At 41.4% G+C, this 17,834-nt stretch overlaps 1 protein-coding gene across 1 annotated transcript in view; it reads right to left on the bottom strand.

The window, feature by feature from the left end:
• hpse2 (heparanase 2) overlaps positions 1-17,834 on the bottom strand; it is a 56,272-nt gene that overhangs the window by 23,222 nt on the left and 15,216 nt on the right. The gene's annotated exons all lie outside the window — the stretch shown is intronic.

The raw sequence follows: 17,834 nt of genomic DNA on the forward strand, positions 1-17,834 counted from the left end.
TACAAACTGCCCTCACAGTGTTTTTGAGTGGGTTTGTGATGCTATTTTACAAGCTACAGTAGTTGGTCTGTTATGAAGCACTTAAGAGATTTCAATTCTGAGAAACAGTAAACAATTTACAAATGAAAAAATACGTTTATTGGAAAAACATTGGGTTTGTCCATTTAAACAAACAAGTTCTTTCTCTTGTGACCCTTTTGAAAAAAAGAGTGACTTCTTCTGAATTCTTCAACCTCAGTAAATTGTAACATATACAATTAGTTAAAGAAGATTAGATTTCTCAGAAGTAATGTTCATGAAAGTATGTGTACTGTATTTTGGATAAATTACAAGACACCGCCGGCATTTATTTTACAAACATTTGTCGTGTGCCAGGTATTGAACTTTGTGTTTGCATCTGCATGTCATGCACATGACAGCAGAGTCTGGTCTTCAGCAACATTCAGTGAGAATCCAGAAAAAACGATTTTCCCATCATGGACTCCTGCGGCGAACTTAATGATCTTGTGCTCCTCAAACTGCGAGCACAGGATCATTCAGTTCCTCTGCAGCTGACCACTCACTCACGTTAATGTCTGCTGTCTCCATCACATCACGTTATTCTCACTGTGCAGTAAAGATAGGGAGCCCTACCACAGATGCTGGCATGTGGTGAAAGTGCCAAAAGAGTTTGTTTATATGTTATGTGCGACTGCAGGCTTGTCCTCGAACCTCAGGCTCTTGAATTGAAATGTTATCTGCTTGGAGTCCTTCCATTAATGTATAAATTACCTCTATGTCCGACCCTTACTTCCTAGGTTCAACAGGAAACAGATGAAGTGTGTGTGCAGGTCTGGTTCTGGCTAGAATTTGCCCTCAACGGTGTGTTCGGCACAAGCTGAGCTTGCCAACTGTTCGCTTTGTCCTAACTGGAAAGAAGAGAAAGGTGGAGCCGACCAGGGTGCATGTGAGGTCTTCTGGATACATATGGAGCTGTTACGACCATGTGAACCGTATAAGGTTCTCTAATATTTAATAACTGAATGTGAGAGATACAAACGTCTGGCTTTAAGACAGAGTCAAAATACATTGGAACATAAAACAATGCTTATTAAGTCACACCTTGTGCAAATGTATTTTTTTATATTCAGCATTTACTGTAAGCCTTTATACCAATAGAGTAGTGGTTATGTATAATCTACGGAGCAAACAGCGAGAACAGAAAGAATACATGTTGCACCTGGCATTCATTCGTTTTCCAGCAACGGCAGGCCAAAGGCTGAAAACAAAATGAAATGCTAGTAGTTACAATGGTTTTATTACACAAAGTGCTCTTTGGGAATAAACTGTCTGTTCTTCATCTCATTAATAAGCACCAATAAAGTTATTATCCTAACTGCTATTATTATAACTTCCTTTCTTTGTGGTTAAACCAGAGTGGTGTCTGTTTGCAGAAGCAACGTTGAGGGCAACAGGACAGAGAAAGTAGCGCCAGATGTGGCTGTCAGGGTGAGTGATTCCAGGCCTTTCCTCACCTGAGACCTGAGCAGAAGGCTAGCACAGCTAGCAGCCCGCACACATTCATAAAGGAATCATTTGACGCCGCAAGCTGCTAAAAATATTGTTTCTCTGCTGGCAGGTCTGAGAGCAACATGTACGCATAAATACATTAGGTGTTCAGTCCCTGGTGATCCTTCTTAAACAACAGCAGACAAATTCATAACGATCAAAGGTATACAAATCAAATATCAAACTGCAATGCTGGCCGTTAAATACATAATTTATCTGTTAATATCAAACAAATTAATGGATATAAAAACTGGGCTCATCATAGTAGATGGAGCTGAAATGAGCAGTTGATTGATCTATAGAAAACTAATAGGCAATTATTATAGTAAATAAAACCTTTTTAAAAAACAAAATAATATGAAACGTATCTTCAGGTTGCAACTTCTCCAATAACAGAATGTGCGGTTTCTCACTGTCATAATATATTTGTAAATTAAATATCTTTGGGTTGGGTATTTGAATATGTCACTTTAGGCTATCCCTATTATTCAGAGGGGCAGGTAAATACTTTAGCAAAGCTACAGCTAGACAAGAGCTTTTCTTATTCAGGGTAAAAAGGACAAACAACAGCACAATTCCCTGGGAACGGTCTATCCTTTTAAGGTTAATCCTCAGTTAGCCAGTTTCTGTTTCAGTTGCACACACCGACAACAGCTTGTAGCCTGAGGAGAAAGTATAGTATTACTAGCCAGCGTAGCCAAGCTCTCATTTATAGCCTGGAAAGAGAGGGTCATCATATGTTTTCTTCCAAAGAGAAAGGGATGCTGGGTAAATTCACCCTCCTGCTGTTAGGAAATCTGCAGATCACTAAGGCCAAACATGAAAGTGCTCCTATGCAGACACTCGCGAGCCCTGAAGCTACAAATCTGTAATCTCAATCAGATGAAAGTAATGACATTTCCAAGACACCGTGAATCTGTGTATGTATGCACACATACCATGTGTGTGTGTGTGTGTGTGTGTGTGTGTGTGTGTGTGTGTGTGTGTGTGTGTGTGTGTGTGTGTGTGTGTGGTGTGTGTTAGGGATGGGAACGATTAATCGAATATTCGAAATTATTCAGGTATTCGAATATGAGTTATGAATATTTTTATTAAAAAAAAAAAATTTAGAATTTTTTTTTTGGGAGTGAGGCCTAAGTTGATTACATATTATCAAATTGAATCATTCAATGTATATATACGACTGTGCCATAGCTAAATGTGTTAGGTGACGTCTAAAGGTGTGTTTTGCTCCGCTCACCGGTCCCTCACAGCGGGCAGAGCTGCAGGTGCTGATCTCTCTCTCGTGTCCGGTTATACTTCACTCGCGTTTATGTCCAAATCCATCAGATCTAGCTAGTTCTAGCTAATGATATGGCTGCTGCCCCTCCCTACACGCAGATCACGCAGACTCAAACCTCATTTTAGGCCCAAATGTGGCGCAAATGAGCTCCGCAGCCGTTGCGCAGTGTTGCCAACTCCATAGTAAGGAAAGTAGCTATTGGCTGTCCGAAAAGTCGCCAGAAGTCGCTAAATGACGTCATCGCCTAATTTGCATATCATGTAATGGCGGCTGTAGGAGAGAGCATGGTAGAGGCCTTTTTTTTCTTTCTTTTTTTATCTTTTTATTGGCTTTTTGACAGACATCACAATGGCAATACAGTAGGTACACATGTATAGAAGATGGTCTGTAGGAAAATTAAATAGTTACCTCACCCCTCCCTCCCACCCCCCACCCCTATGGGCTATGATCACATTATAAACAAGACATAAATCAAAAAGTTACAAAACATAAAACACCAGCATAAAAAAAAAGAGGGGTAGAAATTACATGAAATACAAAGACCAATAACTGAAAATTACATAAAAATACAGGTGCTTCTTCATGTTAATAGTCAGTAAAAATAAATACCAGGGAAATAACGGTACTGCAAGTTACATGAGGAAACAGAGAAGACAAAAAAAGTAATGGTATTAGGGAGATAAGGAAAGGGGGAAGTGAAGGTCTCTCCTCCCCCCCCACCGGGTTCACTCACACCTCATCAGCATCAGGGTTGATTGTAAGGTCATTGATTAGCAGTAGTAAGGGAGTCCAGGTCTTATGAAAGAGTGTCAGGGATCCTTGTAGTGAAAATCGTATCTTTTCGAGATTAATACACTGTAATAGTTCCTGTATCCACCTGTCATGTGTGGGTGGGGAGACGTGCTTCCACTTAAGAAGAATGGAACGCCTGGCCAGCAGGGTTGTGAAGGCGATGACCCGCTGAGTCGTGGTGGGCATGTTCTGTGTTGGGGGGACGCCGAACAAGGCAGTTAGAGGGTTACGGGATATGGGTGTGTTAAGGGCCTGCTCAAGGGTTTTGAAAATACTAGACCAGAAGGCATTCAGGCTGGGGCATGACCAAAACATATGTGTGTGATTGGCAGGAATGGTAGAGGCCTTTTGAGTATGTTTTTGGGTTTTAACATGCTTCTTGATGTCAGACCGTTTGGCATAGAAATCCCCCTTACAATAAAGGCAGTATGCCCGTGTGTCATCTCCAATAAATGGCTTCAACCATCCTTTATACTCAGGGTTTGATTCCCACTCCTTTCTGTATTTTTGAAAATACAATTTAGACTGTGCCATGATGTTTAGCTTGTCACAGAGAGGCACACACACAGTGGACGAGGTGATTGAGTGACTGAGGCTGTGTGAAGCAAAGCAAAGCAAAGGCAGTTATTTATTATAGTGTGAAAGTGAGTGAAGAAACATTTACATTTTACATTTAAATCCCGCTCAAAACCAGGACGGCTTGGCAGTTGGCGCATGCGCAATTCATTTGCAGTCTCGACGCGGGGGAGTGTGGTTGTCTCCTCTCTGCTCTGACTGCAGCAGCAGCTCTGCTGCGGCCAGGCAACTGTACTATGGGAGGGAGGCGGGGCTCACGGCAGCACCCGCGGCTCGTTAACTGCAGAACAATACGTGAGTCTCCAAACACCAGAAAAGTCCCTAATAACACCATTATAAATCGTTAGATTAGTCGTTAGTCGCTTAGTGACACAAATAAGTAGCCGGAGGGTTTGGAAAGCCGCCAAATTTAACGAGAAAATCGCCAAGTTGGCAACACTGCCGTTGCGAGGTTCCGGCGCTAACAGTTCATGAGCGTGCTCCCCCGCCCCCTGTCAACACTCGCGACACATGAGTGGCCAGCCTAAACAACAATAAGCGCTGCTTGGCAACCGTGTGTGGCGGCAAAGTGCATCATGGGAGCCTGCCTGCAGACCTCCACTCTCAGGACAGTTCCGGTGCGTCCAGCCCCCCCCCCCCACTCATCCATATATTAACGGATTTTGACAATTTTAGTTGCATTTTTCTCCTCTCACTGATTGAATGGCAAACGCGACCCACTGTCGGAGGGCCTCCACGCCGGCCCGGCCTAGTGCCGGTGCTCTGGCGGTCGGTTCATCCGAACTGCGGGTTCGACTGATGGCCGGGAGGGTGTGCTGCGTTGGGGTGGGGGACTTCCCCCACTCTGCGTGTCTTTCCTTCCCGGGCCGGCCGATATGAAGCGTGACCAAGACGCACCGTCCAGGGGTCCCACGGGTCCCACGGGTCCCGCAGCGGGGTGGAGGTTCCCAGCTGGAACCCCCACCTCCGCCGCGGTGCACCCGGCAAACACGGTTGTTTCTCGAACCTTCCACTGTTGTCTAGCGGGTGTAACTAAAATACAAGATGTTGTATTTATATATATAAAGAAAGAAATATATATATCTATATAGATAATAAGTGTCAGTAGGCCTACGATTTTATTGTGTATTTGCGTGCATTTCCTGTTTGGAAAGTGGCACTGTACTGATAGTGGTGATTTTATTTTGGAATTCTTAGCGTGCACTTCCTGTCCTGAGAGTGGAGGTCTGCACCGGAACTGTCCTGAGAGTGGAGGTCTGCAGGCAGACCCCTCTCAAGTGCATAGACATTTTGACAGGAGAGATTTAGTTTTGCCGGTATTCAACATATTTTACCAGTCATAGTCCGGTAATTATTTACACTCTAAGAAGAGTCCTACACAACAGACATGGCGTCAAAAAGGAGTAATGTGTGGAAATATTTCGACCAGGTTAGTGAGTGCGGTGTAGAGGTCAAACCAGGGCCGCCCCTCCCTACAGGCCAATCACGCAGGCTGCATGGGGCCCCGCCTTGCACAGGGGGCCCCGCCCAGAGGGCCTCAGCTGCTGTGCGCAGTTCTCCACTCAGTTCTCCGCTCAGTTCTCCGCGCAACCCCCGCGAGAGTGAGAGTGCGGCGCACGCCGCTGTGTGAACGGGCCGTGAGAGGTGACAAGAGGAGCACGTTTGTAACCCGACACCGTTGCAATGAATCGACATCTGACCAATCACGGCTTTGATACGGCCACTAGTGCAGGTGAAGAGATGTCGGTGAAAAGACAGTTTCAGTCCGGCGCAAAAAACAAAACATGAAGAAACTAGCGCATCACTCGAAGGTGGGTTATTGAATGAGTCAAATGTACAACTTACGAATGTTGTATAAGTCAAATTGCCATCTTAAAACATCAGCTGCAATTCACGACATGAAGAAGGCAGTCTCTGCAGAGCATAGGCTAATGGAGATGCAGTTATTTCCAGCATTCTTTATTTACCATTCATTCATTATGTGATGCCTTTTATCTGCTGATGTACAGGAGGAAGAGAGATACACTGTCTGTCTACTTGGCTTACATAACAGTTAAAGTTTACAGCTTAAAAAACATGGAGCATTTGTTCCCCTCTTATTAATTTGTATGTCAATTTGCACATTTCATGGTGACGCTCAGCCTCTCCCCTTAACTCCTAGCAGTCATCATCATGTCAACCACAACACAGAGAAATACTGATAGAAATGTGTGTGTAGTTGTTGATACATTGCTGACAGAGGGAACTACAATACAGATTTAAGAAATATCCGTTTTTGAGCATGTCATAAGCATGTTTTGTCTTGACTATATTACAACTATATTATAATAAAACAATATAGTATTTTTATTATTGAATTGATTATGATTATTATTATTAGTAGAAGTAGTTTATTTGCATTAATTATGTTTTTATCTTTTTGAGGCTAGTATTTGGCAGGAAATGCAAAATTCACCTGTAAACCCATACTGAACGACATACATGCACATTTACCATTTACCTCACTGTATAAAAAAGTAACTGTTGATAATAATAATAAACAGGAATTATATTTGCAAAGTAGCCTACTTTGTTTCCAAAAAAAAAATGTTCACTCCTGTTGGTTGGGGGGGGGGGCCTCATCTCACAATGTCGCTTGGGGCCCCAAGTTGGCCAGGGGCGGCCCTGGGTCAAACTATGCCAAATTAAACTTATATATACATGCTATACCTTGCTATACCCGCAACCTTCGTTGCAGCTGAGAGGGTCTTCTCTACAGCTGGGCTGATTGTGAATCGCCTCCACACATGAAATCTGTAGGGCTATAGCTGTCAAACTGTGATCACCAGTTCAATACATTTGACAAATTCGACTTGGTTTCTATACTTATTTGAACATGTATGTATTTCTAAAAAATTATTGAAAAAAAAGTGGGTAAAAAAAAATGTCAAAAAAAAAATTCTGCAAAAAGTTTGGAAAAAAATGTTTTACCCAATTTTTTTTTTATAGGATATGTACATTTCGGTTAACCGGTTAACCGTTTTTTGGGGGGGTCGAATATTCGAATATACATTTGCTTTCAAATTCCCATCCCTAGTGTGTGTGTGTGTGTGTGTGTGTGTGTGTGTGTGTGTGTGTGTGTGTGTGTGTGTGTGTGTGTGTGTGTGTGTGTGTGTGTGTGTGTGTGTGTGTGTGAGCTGTTACTGTCACATCTGTGTTATGAAGAAAAATGAAATGTAGCAGGATTTAATGAAATATTGGGGCAAATGGTGAAATATAAGGTGAAATAGCAGCACTTATTTTGATTGGAAAATAACTCTCCCAAATGGGAACAATACAGATGATCTACTGTTTTACAAACACAGTCATAAACGATCAATCAAGCCTACATTACATTGCCTTAACTTCAGTTAAAACTATTAAGACAATAAGGAATGGAGATCATCCCAATGACATTGATTCATGGCTCTAAGTCAACATCATTATTCATTTGCAGATTTTTTCCAAGAAAGATGTCTCTTGTGTTGTAATATTTTTTTAAAACAAGTCTCAATGCACTGCATAAAACAATGAACGCCTGTTTAAGAGGTCAGACTGTACTCACTCAGCTACAAACTTCTCTTTTATCTTACAAACAGTCCAGTCGGAAACAAGCAGAACAAACCCAGCAAACTGTGTGTGTGTGTGTGTGTGTGTGTGTGTGTGTGTGTGTGTGTGTGTGTGTGTGTGTGTGTGCGTGTGTGTGTGTGTGTGTGTGTATGTGTGTGTGTGTGTGTGTGTGTGTGTGTGTGTGTGTGTGTGTGTGTGTGTGTGTGTGTGTGTGTGTGTGTGTGTGTGTGTGTGTGTGTGTGTGTGTGTGTGTGTGTGTGTGTGTGTGTGGCGGAAAGAGTGGGGTCTGGTTATTGTCAAGCTGTCTATCTGATAGAAAAGCCAGTTGTGTGAAGCAGGGCAGAATCAGTCAGTGCTATGCCTCATTTCTGCAGCTCTGCATATTCCCTCAAACACTGAGCTACACGTAGGTCTATGTACAATTGGCCTGTAAGCACTCGTACTCTGATTTATATACCACCCACATAAACAAGACGCCCAGTTTCCAATGAAATAACACTTTGCTCTGTTCTGCACCTTTAGCGAGTTACTGTCTGACAAGAGAAGACAGGTGTATTTTTATCTGAAAGTCTCTCCTGGTGCAGTTTTATATAGTTTTGTATGCTACAAAAATCCCTTTCATCATATCATATTTCCTCATGGAATACGTAGTTGCATTGCACATTGTTATAAATATGAGACAGACCTGCTTCTGGGTCTTTAGGAAAGTCTTCAGATACAAAAAGAAAAGAGAAAAGCTTTTCAAACTGAGATTCTTGACATCAACATCTCAGTTAAGAAATGTTGATATATTCCTACATTCCCCATCAATTTGGCCTTGGAAATTAAATAAGGAGCAAAAAACAGTTTTGTGTGTCTGGTTTCATTCAATATATAACATACTGACGTGCGGCCAGACACAATTTACCTCCATAGCAAATGACGATTTGGATGTTTAGTCGCATCAAAGTCAGTCTGGAACGTTCAAGTTCGGGCACACACACACAAACACACACGCAAGTTTGAGACTCAAGCTGAGTGCTGGCTTGCTTTAAAAGCCTAATCAAATCCGAATAGTCAAGAGACATGTGCAGACAGGGCAGAAGGCTGTTTTCCTGTTTATGGATACAATGTGTTTTTCCATATCTAAAGATGCACATGTTGCACTCAAGCTTCCAGAGGTCTTACAATTCATTGTTAGGGTTTACATTCTTCAGAAAAGGTTCTAAGAAAAAATACCGTAACATTTGTAATATGAGAGAAAATGTCAAATGTCAAAATATTTCATTTTTGTGGATAATAGCATTGAAACTGAAGCAAAAACACTGTTTCCCATATGTGAGAGCATAGAGGCTTGTAATGTTTTTATGTCTGCTGTAACAACTCACATTACGTCAGCCTAAAATGAGCAATAAAACACAGACACACACAACCACACACACACCCACACATATACTAAAGGCGCATTCACACTGCGGTACTTTTCCCACAAAGGTTCATGTGAACTTAGTTCATGTGAACTCTTTAGTTCGCATGAACTAAGTACAGATCGCGTTCACACTGGAAAAAGTCCCTGGGGGTGGATTAGGCAAATGAAGCCGCTGACGTCACTTGTTCTTCTTCTGCTTTGGGTTTACTGGCAGGCCGCAAACCACTTCACGGCGTATACTGCCGCCCAAAGTCCCCGGCCGGAAGTCCCCGGAGTTGGGGACTGGCTTCAGTAGAAGCTGCTGGGACTCCCAGCAGCTTCTACTGAAGCCTTCCGAGTAAATCGCCAGAACGCCGACACCTCCTCATCTCCACCGCTCCCATGTTTTATTTTGTGTTGCCATAAGTTAGTCTCTCTGCGTTTCTGCGCTGGGCTAATGCTAATGCTAATAATGCTAATGCGAGGATAATAAAATGGCGGCTTCACAAAACTTTTTGGGAGTTTTACGGGGCGTGGTTTGCAATCTGCCCAGCCAATCAGAAATATAGCTCTTTTCTCACAAGAGAGCCACACGAAAGTCCCTGCTCTCTAGCAGGGACTTTCGTGGGGGTAAAAAGGTTCACATTAACTAATTTTAGTACCGGCTCTTTTTGGTGTGAACGCGATAAAAGAGTTCACATGAACTAAGTTCACATGAACCTTTGTGGGAAAAGTACCGCAGTGTGAATGCGCCTAAGGAGCATGGTGGAAATGGCTACTCTTAGACTGTCCATCTATCAGATTGTTTTCCACATGCTGTGAACAATTGCTGATGACAGTATTAAAGGTTTTTACTAGATGGTTTGAAGAGTAATTTCACATTTACTTAACACACACCATGTGCACACATGCAATTGCAGACAATATGCATCAGCAGTCGTGAACAATCTAAGAGTAAACTGCTAGAAAACCCAAGTGCGGCACCTTCATCATCGGCTCCTTCATCATGGCTCCAATCTCTCAAGCTCCATGGAGTCTTTTATAGTAACTCTCTCCCTTCTGTTTCTCATTGGCCGAGTTCCTCCACTAACCAGATCCTCTGTGGCTGCAGAAAGCACACTGTGACTAAAGCAAGGTCATCTAAAGTCTGACTTTTCAAATTCCCATTTTTTTAAAGATTGTCAAAAGTTTAAGAACTGCTTTCGATACAGTGTGATATAAAGCCAGACCGGTGTACTGTTACGGTCGCTGTATCGAAAGCTATTAAATGCGGTGGTGTGCTATGTTAGCATGGTGTATCTGCGACTTATCCTGACGTTAACTTGACACTGCATTTTAGGGTTGCGCAGAGGGATAAATGTGGTTCCAATACTTTGTGTCTCTCCGCTGCTCAACCAGCGTGTTGCAAAGCATCCATGTTTACACACACACATCTCCACATGGACTCTTCTTACATACAGTATGGCTACACTCCAGCGCAACCATTCAGGTCAAACCACTGTTTGGCTTTTTGGAAGAATGCAAGATATGTGGCGGGCACCTGCTTTCAATTCTGTTAGTAGAGGGGGACCGATATGTGTGTGTGTGCGGCGTGCGCACATGCGTGTGTGGAAACAAGAGTGTGAGAGAGAGATTATCTCAATCTGTGAATTTGTGGGACTAGACTTGCGTGTGGCCCTCCTCTGTGCACCAGTGTGAGGAGATGCAGAGCGAGCTGGTGAGTAAGATGAGAGGTATGTTAACATACACTGTTCTCTATGTAAAGTACATCCACTCTCTGCTACTCTGTGAGTGTGAGATGGAGAGAGCGGGAGAGAGGGAGAGAGCGAGGGAGAGAGCGAGGGAGAGAGAGAGAGAGAGGGAGAGAGAGAGGAGAGAGAGAGAGAGAGAGAGAGAGAGAGAGAGAAGGAGAGAGAGAGAGAGGAGAGAGAGAGGGAGAGGAGAGCGGGAGAGAGAGGGGAGAGCGAGAGCCTTGGCAACAGACTGTCGTAGACAACAAATGAAAGACAACGAAGTGGACAAAATAACATCGACTGCCTTTCATTGGTTTTGGGCCATGTAACTCAAACCACTTGTTAGGGGAACAGGGTTTGAGGGAAATGTGTATGGGGTGTGAGTGTTTTTCACATCTGTTTGGCAATGGATGCTGTCTATCACTCCCTAATGAGAAAAGTACGCTTTTTACATACTAATGATCTCACTGTGTTTGGCTTGTAAAAAAAACAAGGTGTGTGGAAGTATCCCAGGAAGAGAAACATCACCATGTCCCCCGTCTTTGTTTGCGTTGTGCAGCCACCTACAAACCACAACCAAACACCTCCAAAGGAGAAGGAAATATAAGGAGCAATGAGTAATGCCTAGCCACCCGCTTGTTTGTCTTGTCGAAAGTTGTTAGCGGCCGCAGCTATTCCAAAATCAGCTAGCTTAACCTCCAGGGCCGGGAGTCCCCGCATGGTGGTGGAGCACTGAATAAAACGTGTGAAATTGATAGCAAGAGAAAGTCTGCTGACCAGGTGGGTGTTGGGGCAGTACCCCAGTATAGACCCCCGGTTCTGGGTTTGCACTGGCTCAATTTCAAACTGCTAGCCGATAGTCAGTCTCCTGGAGCTTCTAAACGCTTTCAGTGTGGCAAAGTTATTTTTGTTTGCCTGGGAGTACGAGGCGATGTAGTGAGTCGTTTCAGCCTCTTAGGGTTTACTTCAATATATAACTATCAAATCTCCCTATGGTGACTCACTATCGCCTCAGGAGGAACACGAGGGACTACAAGGCATGACGAGCTGGGGCTAGTCAGTAAGAAGGCATATTTCATTGTGTTGTAGATATCCATACAAAGTGATATTCAAAGTTGCCGTCATGTCATTTTATTATCAAAAAGAAGAAGCCCCTTGAGCATTCAAGCCTCTTTGAGGGCAGCACGGTGTACATGCTTGATTGTCAGCTGTGCGAGCAGCAGTGCAGAGACAGAATCTAATCCAACTTGTGTGACTGTAGCTTGAAAGACAAGTACATACGTATATTGTTAAAGGTGTTGAAGAATAAGAACTACAACAAACTTATAATCTTAATGCTGCACTAATCATTATTCTATGATTTGGTTCAGTCCACCACTAAACTTTGTTAAGTATATGTGGGCCATAAAAGTCCGGAATTCCAGCAGATAGAATTAGACAAATATTTCTTTAGTAGATCTGTATTTTAACTATACCTTTAGACACATACAATGTGATGAGTGAGACTTTAACATTGCTTTTTAAAGGAGATGTTAAAGATAGGGAACCAAGAGCCACACCTGACAGTTTTACTACCAGAGATTACTAACACGTCACCTCCAAAGAGGGCGGTTGTAAAGCCTCCACCCCTATCCAGTTAGCCATCCCTTCACACACCTCTGCTGATGCTGTAATTGAGCTCTTATTGCTCTGTAATTGCGGAGAAACAAGACTCCTGTGGGCAGACCGAGTGAAACAACAGGGAGAGTAGCCCAGGGCTTCACTGCCCCTGAACCATCAAAGAGTTTGGATTTAAAACAATGTCTGCTGCGGCCCTTCCCATGAAACACCTGCTTAGGCTGCAAACACAGCGCAGATCAGTCATTATTCATCCACAGGAAGAATGTTCAGTTCTCAAAGCTGGGGTATATAACATTGGAGAAGCCAACAAGAGTAAGTTAGATGTTTTAAATTATCCACAAAAAAAACAGCCCAATAATGATTTTTTTTACCATAACTCACTAAATCCAGTGAAATAATTTGAAGGTGGTAACACTGACCACCCGTCTGTTTAAGGCATTCCTAAAAGACCGCTCCCCCCAAATGATCACGATGATGTGAACAAGGAACATGGCTGTTGTTGGGACTTATTAGAGTCCTGCGGCAGCCACAGATTCCAAATGATTTTGCATTTCATTCCTTGATTGCGATCGAGATGTTACAAATATTTCAACAAACAAATAATCCAAAATACTCTGCCCACTCAAACCATAACTGATGGCTTTTTTAACACCATGAAATTCATCATGTTAAAAAATCGTAAGACTGGCAAACCAAGATCAAAGAAAACATTTGTTTATGGGGTATTGAGGACATCTGCTACATTCCCAGCTCATACGTGTATCTTTGATCCCAGGCCGTGTGATGGATGAGAGTTATGAAGACCAGAACCCAAGCAGGGCAGCAAAGCAAACACACGGTACCCCAGACTCCCTTTCACTGCAGGAATAATCACCATAATCACAGCAATCATCTTCCACTCTCAAACTATATCCACACACATTACTTATGGTTCATTTAAACTGCAGGTTCTGTCCTCAGCTAAAAGAGCAGCCGAGCCAGATTAAACAGTTACAGAATGATCAAAGGTCATTATACATTTATAATATCAGATGCTGGGAAAAATACTATGATGTTAAAAGAATGGTTCTCAAACTTTTTTCAATAATGTGCCCCCTTTGAAAAAAAGATTCAGAAAAGTACCCCCTGATCTGCGCAAAAACAATTTGTTAAGGAAAAAATGCCTAAGTACAGTAGGCCTACAGTGCTGCACCATCATTTATTAAAACAACAACATTGTAACTGAGAAACACTTAAATGCTACCTTTCAAATGTTTACAATCCATCACTAAATTCATGGCAAACCAATTTTAACATCATGCAATAACACTAAGACAACATTAGTTGCATTGAACTGATCTTTTTAATAAGTTGTACTGAGGAAATGTGTTATTCTCAGTGACAGGGAGGCTACTGCAGTTATTACACTTTGCGTTTTGAAATATGTGTAACTCTGTTAATATAAACGCACACTGCTCAAACTTCGTTACTTTTCCTAAAATTGGTATATCTATTTATTTTGGGGCGTGGGGAATGAAGAGAAAAAAATATATGAGCATTTTATGAGCATGGGATTTTGACCCCTCATATGCATAATGCTGCACTATACTTGCGGCCACACGCCGTTGCCAAGCAAGGCTTATTGTTTAGGTGTCCTTTGATAAGCAGGCAGTCATATAATTAACTAGAACTAGCTAGATCTGATAGATTTGGACATAAACGCGAGTGAAGTATAACCGGACACGAGAGATAGATCAGAGAGATCAGATCAGCTGCTTCTGACGGAGAACAAGCAGCTCTTCCGGATCACAGCTCCGCCGCTGTGACGGACCGTTGAGTGGAGCAAAATGAAATACACTAAGAGTTAGACCTAACACACTTAGCTAGTTTATCTACTCTGGAACTAGCTAAACTAGTTATACATATGTGTATTCTTTACTGTCGGGTCACTTATTACAGGTTCAGCGAGCTTCACGACTCGAGAGCTGTCAGGAGAGGGAGAGGAAAAGAGAGCACCCCGTTTATTTTTCCCATTTTATTATCCAGAATTACTGGAAAACTTTGAATAAAGTAGTTAATCTACTATTAGTAGTTTGTTTAAATGTTATGTTATTTTTTTCATTAACATAAAATAAATCTCACGTACCCCCTGCAGTACTCCAACGTACCCCTAGGGGTCCGCGTATCCCCATTTGAGAACCACTGATCTAGAGTATAGACCACATCGATTACACAAGGTATTGGTTATTTTGTAGTTTAAATATAATACAATTGAATTCATTATAAAGTGACATTATATACATTTATGTTATCATTTCATATTTAATCTATAATAAGACATGTACAAATGTTAACACACATTTGCCAATCATTTAAGCAAAGGACTTGACTTTCATATTTAGCTTTCTAAGGACTTAGTACAAGTCCTTTTTGACTTAAAAAGGTGCATGTAATACATTTGTGTAAAAGCTTAAACTAACAAAGCCACAAATTAAGCAACGTTTTAGGATGATCAAAAACCATTCTGAAAGCCTTATAAAGTGAACCTTTATTTGAAGTGATGCTAATACTTTATGACTGTGGAGGATAATGATTTGGTGCTACAGAAATGCAGATAACGTAAAACATCGGATCAACCCTCTCCAGAGCGACCAGGACGAACACTACAGGGGGCACCTCTCTCAGTTAGCCTCTTCCCATAACTCATGCCTTTTTAAAATCCCATTTCAGTTTCAGCAGCAGGTCGTTATGCCATTACTGGAGTTCATCCAGCGCTGTGAAGGATATCCCTGCCAGATGTTTGTGGAGAATGAAAATGGGACTATTTTCAATCATTCACATTAACGAATATCTCCCAAAGTCTCAAAGCTGTCTCCTGATCAGTCTGCAGTTTCCCTGAGGCTCTCCTCACCATTTGTGATTTCCATTACACTAAGACACGTTAGCAGACATTTGCACGCAGTTAAGATCTTGATTTGTCGCATATTCTGTTTTGTTCAATTCATTTGTTAGGGATGTTTGCAAAATGACATTCTGCTTTAACATCTGTGGTGTTTTTTTCAATAAGTGCAAGAAACAAGTATATGCTTCTATAGGGCTGTGCAATTAATCGTATTTTAATCTCGATTACGATTTTGGCTTGCAATGATTACGAAAACAACGTAATCGAAATAAAACGATTATTATTTAAAAAAAATAAATAAAATGTAATTGTTTCTTCTAAAAAAAATTGTTTTATTGGTTTTTCAGTTGAATTATACTTAAAGTTCAGGGTAATCAACTGTTAAAAACATACTGTTCACATTTTTCAATAAATGGATGTTTTCAAAGTAAATGAATAATCGTTTTTAATAATCATGATATCAATTATTGACCAAAAATAATCGTGATTATGATTTTTGCCATAATCGCACAGCCCTACTTATAGCTTTGAAAGCAATCCCAAAAAGTATTTTCTAGAGTTTTACAAATAAATTCCAATTAATTTACACCCTCAAAAGAATGCACTGATCTGTCAAATTGTTTCTTCAACACTTTAAGCAGCTTTTGTTTCATTAATTTGATTTTCACAATTTAGATAATTTTGTATTTTGTATTATAAAAAACATTTAGATGTAAAGAACACTGTGGTTATTGAAATGTCTTACCAATAACACGTATATAGTGCTTGTATGTGAGACTACACCTATTTGATCATAGTCTCTGCCATAGATTAGTTTAAGAAATAGTTCATGACACAAGAAAGTCCATGATTAATGTTATGATTATGGTCAATCTGCACCGAGGGAGGTAAGATACTGTTACATTTACATATTTCAAACATGTCATGAGGGTAATACGATACAACATATCACTTAAATATGCTGAACATGGAGCACAGCAATAAGCTATCTGAACCAACGTCCTCACACTAGAAGCAACATTCAACAAGTTTATAAAAGTAGAACACGTATGAAAATGTATGAAGTAGCCAGTTTAAATAATAAGATACTGTTTAAAGGGTTCTAAAATCAGTACAGAGAAACGGGTTCACATCTGGTGAGAATAAGATGTTATGTTACATCTGGAGGATTTAAAAAATGTTTCATGTTGGGAGGATAAGAACCTTATCTGAGGTTTTTGAAGATGAAAAGGTGGAGTGTCCTGTAACATCTTGTCTACTGTTGAACACTGTTAAACACAGGAGACAGCTGTATTCTATTTGTGCACAATAAATAAACAAAATATATGAATCAACTGAATCCATGGATTATTCAACATTTGTCTATCAATGACGCTTTCTGTGAGGTTATATATTTGTTTGAATAAATGTGTGGGGAGAAGGCTACTTATCTCACTCTTGACAAACGTACAGTAAGTCTAAAAACGTATGGCATAACAAAATAGTATTCATTTCATTTACTCTTATTTTCCAAATTATAATTTAAAGGTGGGGTATGTAAGTTTGAGAAACCGGCTCGAGATACACTTGTTGTTATATTCCATGGAATGCTCTTAACATCCCGATAGCAATGAATATCTTAAGTGCTTTGACAAAAAATCCATAAAAAAATGTCATCTGTGGAAGCCGTAGTACTGTAAAAAGCACAACCAATCACTTTAGCCGGCCCGGCTAAAGTAACTGGATGGCCTACCTGCCTGTCAGCCTTCCATCTGTGCACAAACTTATCTCATGCCTTCATTGGTCATGTGCGCGTTCGTGTGTGTTGGAGGAGGGGCTCTGGAAGGAAGTGGCAGATTTGTTCCGGCTGTGTATTTTCAAATTCTAGCGCACTCGAGCTGGTTTCTCCAAAATTACCTACCCCACGTTTAAATGCAATACAAAATAATATATGTATGTAAGGGCGATAAATGGCAATTAAAACAAATTGCCAGCGTGTGATTATTTGCCTGCTGCAAAACATCTCTTTTTAAACCCCAGTACACAATGGTAGCTCACAATAGGGTTAGGAAAAAGGGAAGACAATTGTGATGACTATTACATGTCCAACATTACAAATGAATCACCTGCAGCATCCCTTTAGTGTTGAGAGGGTTATGTTGGTGTGAATCTGCAGAGTTCTGCTCGGCTTGGCTCTGCCCCCGTGCATGTTCTGGACCTACAGTGAAGGATTTAGAGGCAGTGGAGTTCACCAAGGAGAGAACAAGTGATGTAGAGCCAGGCTATTAGCGTAGCGAGTAGGGCATGCTGGCTGCACCCAACACAGGGTTTCCTACTCTGCCAGGGAAAAGGACCAGGCCAAACATCTGCTCCTGCTTAGAGGTGTCGGCTGCTGCCATTCAAAGCAATGGTTCAAAACCTCAGGGAAAGGTTTCACTTGGCCTCATC

This window comes from Gymnodraco acuticeps, unplaced genomic scaffold (genome assembly GCF_902827175.1).
Source record: "Gymnodraco acuticeps unplaced genomic scaffold, fGymAcu1.1, whole genome shotgun sequence".
NCBI lineage: Eukaryota > Metazoa > Chordata > Actinopteri > Perciformes > Bathydraconidae > Gymnodraco > Gymnodraco acuticeps.